Source organism: Pezoporus wallicus, unplaced genomic scaffold, assembly GCF_028554395.1.
Source record: "Pezoporus wallicus isolate ANWC-B61680 ecotype Strahan unplaced genomic scaffold, APGP_CSIRO_Pwel_v1 contig_5552, whole genome shotgun sequence".
In the NCBI taxonomy this organism is placed as follows: Eukaryota; Metazoa; Chordata; class Aves; order Psittaciformes; family Psittacidae; genus Pezoporus; species Pezoporus wallicus.
Window position 1 is genome coordinate 1,990,590 of NW_026640754.1, and position 16,930 is coordinate 2,007,519.

Genomic DNA, 16,930 nt, shown 5'->3' on the forward strand with positions numbered 1-16,930 from the left:
AGTTTATCTGCTGTAGGAAGATGACAAGCGTAGAAAGGTGTCAAATGACAAAATCCAAATAAGCACATTTTCATCTTCTTCAGGGAACTTAACTAGGAATCATTTGAGATTGGACTTAAGAAAAAGACAGACTGTACCAAGTGATTTTGCCAGACTTTACTACTGTGTTCTCTGTTTAGTATACAACATCACCTGTGCTTTTTGATTCCAGAATAAAGTGGGGTTGGTTTTTTGTTTGTTTGTTTTGTTTTGTTTGTTTTGTTTTGTTTGTTTGTTTTGTTTTGTTTGTTTGTTTTGTTTTGTTTGAAAAATGTGTGCGATAAATTTATTCTTGCTTTAAAGAACATTCTTCTTTATGTGACTCTGTGGGAAGGGAGTTGGATTGATGGAATCTAATCTTCATTTTCTTCACTATGAAAACAGTGAGCAATGCAGATAACCCGTTCTATAGCTGTGTGAATTCATGTAGCTAATCCCTGGTCCATGCCCATTTCATCTGAGGTTAGTTAGTTCTTTGTCTGGAGTTTGATTGCAGCTCTTTGACAAGATGGGAAAGAGAGTGTGTTTATTTTATTTTGTTTGTGCAGTACCATGTCTATTGTGGTTGTGGAATAAATAATAGTTGAAATGGAATTTGGAAGGGATTATTTATTGTCCTCTTTTCAGTTTCCTTAGATTGAGAAACATCTCCATATTAGTTAAGGAAAATGTAACATTTGGATATTGTGAAGATATCTGATTACTCCCATGAGGGCTTAAATTAGTTCCTCTGAATTTATGAGTGATTTGATGGAAATATGGATTTTATTCTGCCCTTGAAGGTTTTTGGACTATCATGCAGTTGAGACAAAACAATGGGATGTGACTTGCCATGAAATACTTTTGGCACTGTGAATTGGATGAAAAAGCTTGTGGATATATAGAATTAGCATGAATGTGTGATTCTTTTCAAAGGTATAGTGCTGCAGTGTGGTTTTTTTAAGCAGTAGTTTAGATGAGTAGGCAGTATTTTTGATCCTTGCAATGGCAGTCTAACTTGGTTTAAGGTTTAAAGCTAACAGTAAGTATTTGAGTGCAGTCAGCTGCAGAATTTAATTGTTCTGCTGTAAGGATCTGAAGAAAGGGAGAACTTTTAAGGATAGTACTGCGGAAGTACGTATCATGAAACATCAAGTTTGTTCTGTGTGAATTGTAGACTAGCAAAAAGTCTTACATGCAATATCATAGGTACATGGTAATTTGTTCTGCTGTTGTTGTTCCTCAGCAATATGTTTTTAGAAAATCTGGGTGCATCACAGCTATGTACTGCTTTGAAGTTGTGTCCACCCTTTTCCTTTACATAGACTTAAGGAGGGGCCATTCTGCAAGTGTAATGAGCTCTCCTTTTGTGTGAAGAAGTGCTGAGCTGGAGGCTTCCTTCAGGCATCTTTGTAGAAGGTCCCTCTTAACATGTATGGATTTGTTTTTCAAAACAAGTATTTTTCAAGAAGACATGAATATACACTAGGTAAACTTCTATGCTGAAAAACTAATAAGAGAAAAAATGTAGTTATCTAGAACTAGATCATCAGAAAGATTCAGTGTAAAATTCAGTTATATGAATTACCAATAAGTACACAGTGCTTGGTTAGAAATACTATAAAATTTGCCATTGTAATATTCACTTTCAGATGGAGAAGTCCAGAGAAGCTGAAATTGGTACTTTTTAAAATACCTTCTATGCAGAGACTTCAGTACTGTATCCAATAAGCCTGCTTGCAATTTTCACTCTTTCAAGGTGACCAATGTACTTGGCCTTGCCATCCCTTTAAATATATCTTATTGTTTCTGTTATTTTGGTTATTTGGTTATTTGGGCTGTTCTGAATTGGCCCACATGAATACTATGAATTACTACTAACACTATGAATACTGTTACTGTGAATACTATTAGATGAATCCTATTGCTATGAATAAAGATTAAAATACCTTTTCAACTTACTTCATAAAGTACTTCTGACTCCTAAGGAAGCCTCAAAGGTGAGTTACTGTTTGTTGTATTCTCACAGTGATGTGTTTTCCATTTCCAAACTTATTTTTTCAGTGTAGTACAGATTGCTACTTCATGTTTACATGATTTTGTGTGAAATAACTTGATGGTAGAGAGTTGTGCTGTCGTAAACAAATGATGCATACAGTCCCATACCCCAGCCATACTGGAGCTAAAGTCATGGTTGGAAATAGACTTACAGAGCTGAAGTATTCTTATTAAGATCCATAACTGCCTTCTCTCAGTATTCGTATTTTTCTTCCGCCTTGTCCCAAGCCAAATGGATTCTTGTTATTTGTCCCTTTATATGAAAAATCCAAATACCTGAAAGAAAGTAAAGTCTACATCCTTGTTGCATTTCAGTATTGAAATGCCTGAAACCAGATCTAGGACATCTACTTGAACTCTTCTTGAGGTCTAAACAGCTAAGTGGAATTTAAGCACATTAATGGTATTTAGTTGAGATGATATGCAGAGCTCCCCATATTGCCAAGCTCTCTTTTTTCTGCTCGGAGAAATACATGGTTGGTGCAGCATAAGATTAATGAAAACTTGAGAGAGATTGTTGTGTATGGAGGAACTTTTGGGGCATACAGAGGCTGAACAGTGGCAAACATGTCATTTATGTGACAAAAAAAGAGTATTACAAGGTTCTCTGAGGTAGATTGTTTTCTGTAGCAGGTGGCAGAAGATGAGATTGCCACATAGGGAAGCAGTGGTGATTCACATGGTGAGTGTTGAGAGTTTGAACAGGTTTGTTTAAGGCATGTGATAAAATCAGATAACCTGGGAGTTTCAGATTTTCAGTCACATCTTTTATCAGTTCTTGTGCTTTACAGAGGTCGGGTTATGAATCACATCAGGTCTGCATTGTTCTCTGGCTTGTATGAAAACTAAACATGCAATGTAAGTAAAACATTCAGTGCTGACTTGTTTACAGATTCTCATAATATTAGGAAGAAGAACATACTTTGGTGGTCTTTGGTTTTATTCTTGCTGACTTGCTAGCAGAAATTTCCTTGACAATAAAATAAATAGGTTAGAACAATCCCACAAGGGACACCAGAATTATTTAAATGCATACTTCTGCAGGAATGAGTTGTTTCTAAATACGTTTTCCCATACAGAAAGTGTTGTTACTCACAATTAATGTTTTCTCTGCTTCTTTTTCAAGTGTGTGTATATATATATGTACACTTGAGTGTATATATATATGTATACTCAAGTATATGTATATATATGGGTGTGTATATATATATATATTTTTTTTTTTAAACTAAAACCAATACAGTTCTATGGTTGGCTATTGCTTGCTGGTTTAGCAACAACAGTAATAATAATTATTTTGCTGAAGTGCATGTCAGTCACATCAGAGCCTGAGTTCATGGATACTTTAGGCCAAGATCATCATGAAGACTAATGTGTGATCTTTCACTGCCATCCCCAAACACACTCATACTCCCCAAAATCATACATTTGGATTTTAGAGCTTAGATTTATTGTAGCTGTACCAATTACAGTATGACTTTCATGTATGACTTTTCTATCAGTCTTGCTTTTCATTAATTTCTCCACCTCTGCATAGTTTTCCCTGCTCTCTTCTAAATGTCCAACCTCTGAAATTGTGTAATCTTTTCTTGGGAATTGCATCAACGAACTGCTGCTGAGGCTTGTTCAGATTTTTAAAATAATTACAAGTTTCCAGGAGTTAAAAAAAAAAAAAAAAATTAAATTGATGTTCACGTATCATTTGGAAAAATCTCATTTGTCCCATGAAAATGTACCTTTCACCACAGTAGTGTAGCCTGATACCGAAAAATAACCATGTGGTAGCAAGTTACCGTTTGCTATGAGGCGTTCTTGTTGAATGACTGTTGTACAGCAGCAAGGTATTCACTGTCTGATTTTTGCATAGTAAAGAGTAAAGAAACTGAGAGGGGAAAATCAGCCCTGTGATACTTTCCCTAAATGAAGGAAATCTGCTGTAATTGTTTCAACATTTATTCCTTAGTGGGACACTGCTTTTGGATATCCAGTCCAGAATTGTTTGCAGTCTCCCATGCAATGTCCAACTATGAGAAATATTTTATTAGACCATTTTAATTTACTACATGCATGTGCCTTATTCTGAGGCAATTAATTTCAACATCAGACTTAATAACCTCATTTTGTATTCCTAATTGTCCTCCATATAAACTTTTACAAACCTTCCTGCAATTTTGCAGCACTCAGTAAAGCCTTCTATGGTTTTGATTGCCTATATACTCCACTTCATTAGTCATCTAAGCAAATAATTTTGGATATGTATTAAATAAGAGGTTTGTTGTTTGGTTTTTTTTCTCTATTTGACTGTTTATCTGTCCTGTGTAGTAGCAGATGGGTTGCACTTAGTTCAATGAGCCAGATACAAAAAGAGCAGAATTTGCAGTAAAATACTGTTGATGTTGCATTTTTATCTGCACACAATGAAGTCTGCTTTCTGATTCTATAAAGTGAATGTTTACACTATCTTATAACTAATTAAAATGTATCCACTATGTTCTGTGAAATAAGTAGCATTCCCAGCCTGGATGAGCTCATAGGTATATTTTACGCATTTCAGACTGAAGCTGTGTCAGCATAAGCAGCTCCTGTGTGATGCTCCAGGCCAGTGTTGTGTCTTGTTTCTGCTTCAGTAATGGTCCTTCTGTGCTTGCACAGCTCTTTGTGGTACTCTACAATGAACTGGGTTAGGAAACTATTTCTTTTTGTTTTCCTTGGGATACTTAATTTCTCTTATCCTCTCTGATTTTTGTCTTTGCTTCCTTTTACACCATCATCTGTTGTGTTGTGTTATTTTGTTGTTTGTTTGTTTTTTTTTTTACTGTGGAAAGCACTAGTTGCAAAACTTTGGTCATCATTTGAACTTTTAAAGTAAGTTTGGGAATTTAGAATCATACTTTTCCTGCAACATAAGAACTCCTGTAGAGTTCAGTTCCACAGTTTCATCCCTTTGAACAGGAGCTAAAGAAGTAATAACCCTTTAATCAAGAAGATGGCATTTACCAAGTGCATTTTCTTGCCAATGCTGTTTTAGATTTTCCCGGTAAATGCCTTGTGTGTGAAATCTTTTTTATGAAGGATTTTGGATAGTTCCTACTTTGCATCTGTTACATCTTTACTATAACTGCAGTTCCATTACTGCATATTTGGCCTGATTCTGATCTCCGTTTGGCATTGTAAATAGGGAATATTTCCATAGGAACCAGTGAAATTACTGAAGTTGCAAAACATCCTTGTTGTTCCCTCTCTCCCCCCTGCTTTCAAGTCTCATTTCCATTAATTAGTAGGATGTTATAAGCTGAGTCCTTCAAAACTATTTTCTTGTGCCTGTTTATGAAAACATGCTGCATTATGGCATATTTTTCCAAACTGTTGCATGGTGATTGGTACAAATTACTTCTCTAGAAGATAGCGAGTGAGATAAGTACCTTCAATCTACTTCAGGGAGCAGTGAAATCCAGTATTTTAGTGTATTCATGTTTTGATAATGAAAGTGTCGGTTTCCATGTTTCACATGGTTTCTAAGGATTTGATAACAAACACTGCTGATAACATAGTCAAGCTGTGAGTTGGCTTAATTGCAACTGTTTGCAAATGGCAGAAAGGCAGCAGAAACACAGTATGATGTGAATGGTGCTCATAGAATTCCCTGGAGAGACAGCTTGGGGTTGGAAGTGGTGGCTGAAAAGGAGCCTGGAACTCTTAAGCAATGAAGCTTACTCCTTGTACTTTTACTCCTGCTATGTTCAGAGACTTTCTCTGCAAATGCATAGCAGGGCATATGGGATACCCAACATTGAATTTCTCCACCTTGCTGAAGGAGATTGCAAAACCTTAAAAACAGATCATCTGAGTCAAAAGGGAAAATTGTAGTAGTTGCTGGAGCATCTGCTTTCTAGGGAGACAAGCTTGCAAGTGCTGTACATAGCATCTTCTTTGATGGTAAACAAGCCCCTTGAAAAAGTCACCCAAAGGCTGGAGGAAGATCTGAAACAAGGGTATATAGTGACTTTGTTCACAGTGCTGCTCCTGTGAAGTGGCATTCTCATAAACAGCTAGCATGGCTGCTGGCTTGAAAGTGGAAGACTTTTGCACTTCTCTTAGCAAATTTAGCAAGCACCATTTCAGGAGCAACAAAATCTCGACAAAACTCAGCTCAGAAAACATTAATTGCATGGGCTATAGAAATTGCCTGGGTTTGGAACTGGGTCAGCCAGGGAACTTGCATAAGGCTAAGTATTTTACCACAGACTTCTATTTTAGAGGTCCAGCAGGGGAAAGGTTGGATTGCCCCATCAGAAATGCTGCAGTCCTTGACATTAGCAGTTCTTGTGACTGATACAGTTCTGCTGAAATTTATTTGGCTTGGTTCAGTATTGCTTGTAAATTACTGGGCAGAACAGAAAGATAAATTTTTGGTCACAGACTCGGAGGTAGGAGCCATTACCAGAAACATATTTTCCTGTCTAAAGAAGCAAAGCTTGATACTGTATTGCACTTTGAGAAATGGAGAAGTGGAATATGCTTCAGTCCAAGAAGGATGAAACACTAGTGTTAAAATCCCACTCAAGACTGCAAAATGTGACGCAGTATATACCATGCGTTCAGTTTGATGTTTCAGAATATGATCCCATACCTGGCTGCATAGTGAGAAGCACCTGACCATCCTAAGCAGGGAAGAATGGAAATAGTAAAATGTTACTCCTGTCCTGTATGGCTTGTTTTGCTGGCCTTTGGTTTTGATTTGAGCATTTAGAGAGGTTCTCTTTATTCCTTGTTTGTATCATCGAAGACCTGTATCAAGAAAGCATGTCTGAACCTTCAGCCACTTCTCGGATCTTGCTCACTAGTTAAGGTAATATGGCAGCATTGTGTTATGTTACAGACATAGAGGAATTTGACAACATAATGTTGAAGAACTTTACAAACAAAAGATCCTGGCTTATACAGAGTGGTACTTCTTTGTTTCTGTAGTGAATCTTAAATTGTCAAGCAAGTCAGCATCCAAAGAACAACCAAAAGACTTTGTACAAGGATGAGAGTGTGACTGTTTTATGTGTGACTTCAGGCTTGTACAGTATACTGGTTTGCTTTTGGATGGGAGGAAGAAGATACTGCCTGGATGCCTGCCACAGCCTGTTTGCTATACTGAGATATATCTTGTACTTAAAGGCATATACTAAGCCCCTTGAACCAAGTAGACAGTTGCCAGAAGGAAATTTATATCAGAAGGGAAATGGGAAAAGCCTGCTTAGTACTGATTTAGTGAAATAAGCCCTAGAATTCAGGAGTGCCTCCTGTGTGAATTCCAAGCTCATGCATCAAGACCATGGTTGGGATGAACTTTCATAATGGTCTCCTCCAGAAACTAGTAACACAGCTGTGGAAACTGTTCATCCGGGAGAAGAGAAGCTGTGTGGAGACCTCATAGCAACCTTCCAGTATCTGAAGGGGGCTTACAAGGATGCTGGGGAGGGACTCTTCGTCAGGGACTGTAGTGACAGGACAAGGGGTAACGGGTTTAAACTCAAACAGGGGAAGTTTAGGTTGGATATAAGGAAGAAGTTCTCTACAGCAAGGGTGGTGAGGCACTGGAATGGATTGCCCAAGGAAGTTGTGTATGCTCCATCCCTGGCAGTGTTCAAGGCCAGGTTGGACAGAGCCTTGAGCCAAGATGGTCTAGTGTGAAGCGTCCCTGCCCATGGCACGGGAGTTGGAACTAGATGATCTTAAGGTCCTTTCCAACCTGAACCATTCTATAATTCTATAATAAATCCCTCCTATACAAATGTACCCTCTGTAGGTTGCTGTTCTCATCTTTCTCAGCTGCTTTTCCTACAGTTCATACTGAAATAAGAGTATTCACACTGAAATAAAGGCACACTGAAATAGAACTTGGGAAGTATTTTCTTAAAAACAAAGCAGGACTAATAGTGTCTGTATTGTTTCTGTAGAAGCCTCATTTTTGAGTTTCAGATCAAGTAACTTGGAGTAAGATGGTCATTTGGCATTCCCACCAATGAATGCCACATCAGGATGCAGGGTGTGGTGTCAAGTATTCAGTTCATTACACAAAACTTGGAATGGAATAAGACTTAAAGGAACTTTTATAACCAGTATTCTCTAAATATCTCTAGCTCCCTGACATATGCCAGTGGTCTGAAACAAATGACCTGTCCAAGTTTATTTAAAATGGATTTGTCTTTTGTAGGTGTTTCTGCCAGTGAAGGGATGGGGTTTGACACACTTTTCTGAGTCATCCACCATCAACACTGCTGCAGTGTTACGTTGTAGACTTCAATGTTGCCATTCAGACTATTGTGGTATTTGCAGGTTCTTGGCTTGCTTGCCAGATGTGCATTGCTTGAGAATAAACTTGTCCTTACTTAGAGTTATGGTTGCACCAAAAAGGAGATATATTTTAAATGTCATTTAACAAATACTGCAGCTGGTATGGCCACCAAATGAAGCAATGCCAGTTAGCTACAGCTGTTTATTCTTCTATACATGTACCCCTGCAGTAATGTCAGAATTTGTACAGCTCTATAGTGAATTGTATCAGGAAACTAACCTGGGTCAAAATTGATTGTTTCTTTGTTCCAGCTGAGTATTTACTGTGGCTCTGTTCCCCAGCTGAATTCACTGTGCAGCCACAGAATGTTCATGTTGGCCCAAGAGAAGAAAGCAGGAACAAGCATCCAGTCAGGGTGCACATTTAGATGGAAATGCCAGCTTCAGCTGTTAGTTCAAATTATGCCATAACTGGTGATGAAACAGTGGCAGCACAGAACTTAGTTTAGGTAAGAGCCTTCGCATTAAGGTGGGTTGGCAGATCAGCCTGCAGCCTTTGCAATTGAGGATTCACTGTTACCTGCAGGCAGTTGCAGTTTCTACTTCAGCAACTGGTTTAGCTCTGCAGGAATGAAGCTGTAGAGGAAAACTTTTGGTGCTGAGAATTTTTTGACTGCACCACTTATGTTTTGGTGTGTGTGAAAGAATTGGGAGGACCAGATTAGTTTTTGTCTGGTCCTGAATTTCCATTACCAGTTAAAATATATTAGGTGCTGCTCTGGAGCACATATTCAGATTTCTTTCATCCAAAAGGATGGTTCATAATTGCTTCATGGAGCAAACCGAAACACAGTGAATGGTTAGGGTGGCTGGGAGAACAGCTTTGACAAAGTGCATCTGATCTGAGCAAAAATGTCATTATAAACGTAACAAGGGTGACTCAAAGTATTTCCCACTGTTCTCCAAGCTCTGAGACTGATGCGTTCACTCTGTGTTGAATTCAGTCTGGTCAGAAAAAGCAGGAAGGTTCTAGCACCATTTCATTACCTATCTCTACCTGCCTTGGCAGTGGTCTATGAAAACTGAGCTAAGTATGACACTACGAAGTCTAACTCTAATAAAAACTCCTTTTACTGGACCATTTTTGGTATGCATGTGTGCTTTCATGTAATTTCGTACCCAAAGAAGGGAATTTCTTATATCAGAGTGACTGTGGATCTTTAGCTGATAGAGCTCTGCCAAAAAGAGGGAGGTATAAAGACAGTGCTTGCAGGAGTTGCCGTGTAATGGAAAATATTGAATCTGCATAACCTAAACAGGCACCAAAGAAAGAAACCTGGATGTAAGAATTTAGGCAGGAAAGAATCCAGTTGGATTCCACTTGGGCAAACAGTTGGCTATTGAAAAAGTAATTCTGCAGGAAGTGGTCAGCCAAGCTTGAATTGTGAGGTGAAAAATCTCAACTTCCAGCCCGAATCAACTAAACTGTGTTTCAAAGATGAACTTTACAAACTGTTTCCATACTTATTTGAGGTATTAGGAGCAACGGCTACACTGGAGCTTCTTCTTGTTTTGACAGAGCCAGAAAAACTAATTGCACATCAGTAAGAAGACAGATGAGCCCACCATCCCATGCGCTTTACTTGCGTTTTGTTGTTCTACATCTACTTTTCTCATAATCTTGATTTTTCTTACATTAAACTCTTGGACAGGCTTTGATTCTGAGTTGGGTGTTACAGCAACAGGAATAATTGCAGGGATATTTTTTATCTTAGCATGGCTGAAAAGTGGTGGGGTTTTTTTTGATTGACTAACTAGGACTCAAAGTGTATTTGTGGGAATAATTCTGCCATGTAGCTACAGTCTGTAGTAAATTCAAGTGCTTTTATAACAAAGCCCTTAATTTTGAAGGGTTTTCAGTCTCTTTGATTATACATAACTGTTTGAATTTCTGGATCAAGGATAAAGTATTAAGTATTTTCTTTTTTAAAGAAATAAATGCTGTCTCTTCCTTCCCCTCCTGTTCTGGAACTAAAACAGCTTGGCAGCAGTGTTTGAACACAGTTCCAGTTAAACCAGTTTTGGAACATAGTTTGGCAGGCCAGGATGGAGTAAGGCCAATGTACGTTAGAGCTAAGTTTTTAAACCTAATTCTAAGCTAAAATTGTAGTTGTAGTGAGAGAGAATGATGCAAAACTCAAATGCAATGTTTGCTTCTTGCCTCCTTTTTTCTTATTTCTGTGGTTAGTCAAGCTGTGCTAGGCTGCTAGAAACTGTGCTCAAACTTCTCATAAATTTTACAGCTCTTCTGCCTGAGCCCCAGTCAGTGTGGATAGGAAATTACATAGTTAACTAGTTGTTTGTGAAGTGTTTTACTTTTTAATCATATTATTATTAGATAAGTTTCACTTACCTTGAAAATTAAGTTGTGTGGAGCCTATAGCACAGCACATAATTGATTTTTTTTTTTTCTTTGCGTGTCATTTATATAGCAAAACAGTTGAATCAACGGCTGTTTCTATCTCCCTTGATACCTTCCAGTGTTGTACAAACACAGCTACTTTCGACTGCTTCAGTTTGTCTGCTGTTGACTTTAGAAGTACAATTCACACTATGAAAGGATGACTGCAGGATATTTTTTTTAAAGTCTATATAAAAGTGACTGTGCATCTTTTTTTTTTTTTCCCACAGTGAAAACGTCTAGACTTTTCTGAACCTTTGTAAAGCTGTTATCCAGACAAATTAGTTCCATGAATTTGAGCCACATCAACCTCAAGATTTATCCAAATAAATGGGGTCACCAGATCATTTTATTCTTAGCTATAACAGAAAGCACTGCTGACAGATACGAAAGGAAAATTGCTCATCAGCTATAGCCCAGGGTGTTTTTTTTGTTGTTTTGGGGTATTTTTTTTTGTTGTTGTTGTTTTACAGGAAGATTTTCATTTCATCCAAGCATTAAAAATATTTCCCAGCAGAGTGGGCATTCTGTTGCATAATAATATGGGCTGTCTCCAGGCATTGATAAGTTGTATTAAGCATAAGTGTCATGAGGACATGTAAGAGTCATGTAATACCCAGTTATATTTTTAGGGAGATGTTCTGGGGGAGGGGAGATGTCATACTCCAAACTGCCAGTAGCTTCTCTTTGATCTTTTATACTGTTTCAGAATTCATACCAATGCCGAAAATTAACTCTTCCATATCCATGGCTTCTCATCTGGTTTTGATGGCACTTTTCAAATAGCCTTTTATTCAGCATGTGCTTGTTGCTTGTTCTTCTTTTGTGTGCTATGTACTCAATTAAATAAGCTCTGAACACAGAAATTCTCTGAATGTGCCTCGCATTCACTTACAGTCCATCTCCTCTCTTTTATACAAGCTTCTCCAAATGTGTTTTGTTTTAGTTTCATGCAGTTAAGACTGTGAACATTATTTTGTTTGGTCTTTTGTCCTTTGTGGAAGAAAGGGGAGGAGCAAAAAAAAAAGTAGTTTGAATAAATTGAATTAAGCTAAGTTCAGGAAGAGCCAGACTCATAGTTTTAACAATTTCCCAAGTTGTATGATACTTTTATGGTCTGCTTATGTGTATTCCTTGAAGAGAACATGCTAGCAGAACAGAACTTTGATCACATGAAATACCATTCTGAGGGGTTTGCATTTTTCAGAGTCTTCATTACAGAGCTTTAGGAACAGGTAGAATGAAAGGCAGAATGAAATTAATTCTTGAAAGAGTCATGGCATTGTCATCGCATCATTGATCTCAGTGTGTATTTTATGGTGATAGGCATGAAATGGTAAAGTATTTCTCTGCTTTCTTGGAGGCATTTTCTGCCCATTTGGACGGTTTATGTCTAGGTCATGACAGAAATTGTAATGTCACACGCTCACAGAAGCTATCACAGCAGAGAGCAAAGTTATATGTTAAAAAAAAGAATAAGCATTTTTATCTGGACAAAATATCTGTCTCTGATCTGTTTGATCTCTGGGCTGAGTAGTTCTACTGCATTTTTTTCATTTTCTCATGTTTTGGCTTAATAACTATCACCAGTTTCATGTGAAACATTGCAGTCAAGTGCTGAGCTCACTGATGTCCTTCAAAAGTAAATCAATTTTTTCTGCTCTGGACGATTCATTCATTCGCTGTTTCCTGCCCTAAACATAATTTTGAAAGCATTCCTGGCGGTTGCACAGTTGTCTGGAGCTTTGAAATTCCCATCAGAAAAACACTTTTTAAAATCTGTTTTGAAGGTAGAGACTCAATTCTCATGTTTTGGAGATTAAAATATTTTTTTCTCTTTATGATTGTAGGGATTTTTTTAGAATAAGTGAAATACATTCAACTGTAACCTTGTGAAGCCTCATCCTTCCTGCTTAGAATATTACTTAGTTATATCTGACATGGAATAAATTAGCTTGAAAATGTCAGAAGAAATATCTCTTTCTGTTGTATAGCTAGAACGCCACCATTTTTTTCCCAGACTTTTACTGTCAGGGTTTGCAAAGGTTTCTCTCAATATCATGTCAACAAGAGACTGTAGCCTGTCACCATCCAGTTCATGTGGATAATCAGAGTGTGTTAGGATGACTACTAGCACTACTGGAGAATTATGAAGAGGTAGATCCTTTACTGTCGTTGGGAGGTAGAGTGAATGAATGCAAATGTTTCTGTACACAACAGACAGTCTTCTATGGCAGCTTTCCATATCTTCTGTGCTATGCAAATAATCATGTTTGATTGATTTTGTCTTCTGTTTTAAAGTTTTGTACCTGCAGAGTTTAGAAATAGAGAACAGGTTAGCCTTTAGAGAAATCCCTGACTAAATCAGAATTCCAGATGGGTCATATATGGAATATTTTCAGGGTTGATTTTTTTACCTTCTGTTTTAGCCAGAAATTCTGCTGTGCATACAATGATAGATTTTTAAAACTATATTTCTGTAGTATCAAAAAACATATCTAATTTGTGCACCACTGGAACTTTGCTTGTAAGTACAGGGGCACTCTTAATCCAGAAAGTCCTAAGGAGCTCTTTGCCCTTCATATCCTTTTATCAAGGCGCAGACTTCCTGCCTTGGTTTTCCAAACTTCCATGATATTTTTTTTACTTTAATTAGGGCTTGTTATTTGTATCTTAAGTATACCAGGTTGATGGTATTTGAGAAGGATATTTTTTCAAGGGTGTTTTATCACCTCATATGCAATAACCTGGGAAAAAAAAAACCCAGTTGTTATTAATGGATGAAGCACGCACTAGTAATTGCTGCATTTTCTCCTCTTGTTTTCCTCTCTTCACCAGGATATGGGTAGATAATATTTTAGGTAGTTCAATATCAGACACTGAACTTGGGATACTTTGCTTGAGAAGGCTATATAAAGCTTGTGAAATGGGAGGTATTCGGTGCTTTGATGAATGACTTCTAGACTTCAGAGGAGAAATGTTGAAGTACAACAGTGATTTTCCTTCTGTTATCATCAAAGTATTTCTAAATTTTCTTTTCACCATTAGAATACTGTTAGATTTTTCTTGAATCAAGTCAAAGGATTCTTACAAAACTAGAAGTAATTTAAAAAGTTTTGAGGAACATTTTTGTGGAGCAATTACTGTATCTTAATGGTTTTCTGTCTAACAAATTGCTCTGCTTTCATTCATCTAGTTCAGTGTTCTATGTTTAAAACCAAAGACCAACAAAAAACCTCTTTAAAATTTCTTCTGAGGTGAGTTTTATTTTTTTAAATGAATACTTAAAATTGATTATTTAAATATAATGTGTTATGTGATGGCTTTTGGTATTCCAGTCTACTGAGGAAAATGTTAACTTTACTCAAGCAAATTTTCAAATTTATTAAGATGCTCATGAGATTGTTTCAACCTCTACTGAAACAGAGGGAAGTCTTTACTACTTTTTGAGGAACACACATCAGACTACTTTTATTTTCTGAATTTGTCACAAAATCAGCACAATTGCAGTTAAGTAGGGCAGTCAGTAACAATGAGTTCCCTGGCATCTCTCAGTACCTGTGGAAAATCACGTATTGCAAAATTACAGTGACGTTTTGTCTGGGTCTCATATTACTAACAATGCATCCAGTTCACTTTTCATGTTACAAGGTGGACTCTGGCACTAACTGATAATGTGTCTGAAAGTTACTATTGGCATGTGATACTGTTTGCACACTACTTCAAAAAACAAGCTTACTATGTAGAGGGATATGCATGATAGTTCAGTGCTAGAAGAGCTATGCTTTCAAGAAGGGTCAATATTTAAATGGAAGGATGTTTGGATAAAAAATGTCTAGGCCAATCTAGTGGGACCATAAAAGATTTTAAGGCAAGACTCTGTTCTTTGCATATAATAATTTCAGAAGGCGGAAAGGAATGATAATTTGAACTTGGTATGTATGTGAAATGTGGAGGGGAGAGAGAGGAAGGGGGAGAAAAGGACAAGATTAAAGGGAAATAAAAGAAAATAACTGGTAGTTATGGGAGTTTGAGCGCAGGGAATGTTTGGCTCTTCTTTAACCTCTTCAGCTGCTGTAAACTGGAGTTCTGCATGAGAAATACACATGCATTGCTGGCTGGCCTTCTAGGGACAGAAATAAGGGAGTGCAGTAGTCTTGACAGTTGTATGCCACTCAGTATTTTACCGCAAAAGGGTTGTGTGTATTCTAGTTACTCTCTTAAACAAGAAGGTATCAGATGTCAGAAGCTCTTTTGAAAGAGTTGGTAAAATGAGGTGTCTTCCCTGGCTGCAACTTCCCACAAGGTTACCCTAGATCACTGCATCTCGACTAGCAACCTTCCTTCTGGGTTTGGCTCTTGAGACAGCAAATCTGTCCTGGCCACCTTTTTCTCCTGGGGCAAGTAAGGATTGGTTTGTGACTGGAGCCTGCCTCTGCACAGACAAGCAGCTGGAACTCAAGGTGCTGCCACTGCCTCCAGAGCTCATGAGAAATTGAGGGAGGAGGACAATTTTATTCCATATGCCCATAATAACAGTGAAGGCTGGGTCACACAGAAATAAGCTATCCTTTGGCACAGTACATACTGAGAAGCGATCAAAAAAATACTGTAGAGTGGATTCATGCACACATACAGTATGTGGAAGGATACCTGTTTGGTGGTAACTACTCTAATTATTTGGAGCGTATGGACTTTTGGTATTTCCACGCAACTTATTTGCAGCATGGCTGGAGACGAGGCTATTTTTTGTACAGATTTAGAAGAAATGGTTGATTTAGGAAAACATAAGGGAGAAGCATCTTGTTTCAATAAAATAAGTGGATGATAAAAAAGAAGATGTGAACATGCAGTTTAAGAAAACATGAGAATTTGGTTGGTTGATGTTCTGTTTGCTAATGTTCAATAGGTATCAAAGGAGGATGTTTGAGGAATTAATAATTACCTGTGTGACGCTTCCTGACCTCAGTCAGAAGTTGGTTTTGCTATTTAATTGAAGTTATACTTGATTTTATTTTCTACTGAGAGGTTATTTAATTTTTAATATGCCCTGTGAACTTTTGAAACAATAAGTGTAATTTGGCTGATTGTCTTTACTACGTAAGAGAAATGGGGAGTTTACTCTTGTGAAGGCATTAATTTCATGTATGTATGTAAAGGCTCTTCAGAAGGGATAGGCAAGGTAAAATTGGTGGTGGGGTTGCATTGCATGTCAGGGAGTACATTGACTGCCTTGGACTCAGTGTTGTGAGTGAGAAGGCCAAATGTTTGTGTGTGAAGATCAGGGGGAAGATCAATCAAGCAGATACCCTGGTAGGAGTCAGTTATAGACCACCCAGCCAGGATGAAGCTACAGATGAAGTTTCCTTCAAACAACTGGGAGAAGTTTCACAGTCACTTGCTTTTGTTCTCATAGGTTGGATATTAGGAAAAAAATATCTTCACAGGGCGGGAAACCAGATATTGCAACAGGCTGCCCAGGGAAGTGGTGGAATCACTGTCCTTGGAAGTGTTCAAAAACTCATGAGGCTCATGACGTGGTTTAGTGGTGGACTTGGCAGTGCTGGCATAAAGGTTGGACTTGATCTTAAAGGTCTTTCCCAACCTAGTTGATCCTATGATCCTATGATTATATACAGGATCAATGGATGTGGCAAAGGAATAAAGTGACTGAAGGGTATCAAATGTTCTATGTTCACTAAAGATGGAATAAAAAGCTATAAGTTCACTCTTGCCACAGCAGAGTGAAATTGGAAAACTGGTTTTCATTGGGTCTTCACATGGGGCAAGTGACGGGCTTCCAGTTGCTATGTGATCCAAATTATTCTGAAAGCACATGTGTGTAATCTGTGTAGCACATCAGCTAATACTGTATTTTTACTGCAAGCAACTTTTATATGTTTTGTTCTTCTGTGTCTTTTGGTAGCCAGCAAAGTAGCTTAATAGGTACAATAAATGTAGTTTAATACTCACATGACTTTTGATATTTGTGAGCAGAACAGCCTCATGGAAAACTGTGGAACTGCTAAGCTGCTAGCTTTTTCAATACCCTCCAATTTATATTGACGATAAAGTTGCAATTAAAGAACCATCATGCTGTCTCACTGG

The 16,930-nt window shown here is 37.7% G+C and overlaps 1 protein-coding gene across 1 annotated transcript in view; it reads left to right on the forward strand.

Annotated features, from left to right (window-relative positions):
* The first annotated feature begins 1,343 nt into the window (after positions 1–1,343).
* SLC7A2 (solute carrier family 7 member 2) overlaps positions 1,344–16,930 on the forward strand; it is a 47,041-nt gene continuing 31,454 nt past the window's right edge. The window contains exon 1 of the mRNA XM_057420380.1: positions 1,344–1,437. The gene's annotated coding sequence lies outside the window, so the exon portion shown is untranslated. The remainder of the gene's footprint in view (positions 1,438–16,930) is intronic.